This window comes from Wasmannia auropunctata, unplaced genomic scaffold (genome assembly GCF_000956235.1).
Source record: "Wasmannia auropunctata unplaced genomic scaffold, wasmannia.A_1.0 LD336074.1, whole genome shotgun sequence".
Classification (NCBI taxonomy): Eukaryota; Metazoa; Arthropoda; class Insecta; order Hymenoptera; family Formicidae; genus Wasmannia; species Wasmannia auropunctata.
This window is the reverse complement of record NW_012026816.1, coordinates 4,316,165-4,316,620: the sequence shown is the minus strand read 5'-3', so window position 1 is coordinate 4,316,620 and position 456 is coordinate 4,316,165.

The following is a 456-nucleotide window of genomic DNA, read 5'->3' as shown; positions in this document are numbered from 1 at the left end:
CCGCCGAATCAAACAGGGTTCAGAAAAGGGATGGGTACAATTAATAACATCAAAGTATTAAACTACTTACAATAAACAGACAGGTGGAAGACAAGAGGGAAATTGGTAGCTCTATTTGTAAACTTCCAAGCGTTAGATTCGGTGGACAGGAGGACGCTAATAGAAACTATAAGGGAGAGAGAGATTTACAGAGAAAGTGGAGGAGACGAGGAGTAGGGTGACGATAGGGTAGGAGGTAGAAAGAGGATTTTGGACCGCGAGGGAAAGACAACGATGTCCCCTAAACCCGCTATTGTTTAATCTTGTAATAGCAGATTTGGAAAAGGAAATGGAAAAGAAGGGAGTATGAAGAGTATGATTGAGAGGAAACAGAATGAAGTCAGTTCTTTAAGGACGGAGGAATGAAGCCGCATGAATAGGAAAAACAAAGAAAGTTGGGAGGGATGGGTTTTGAAG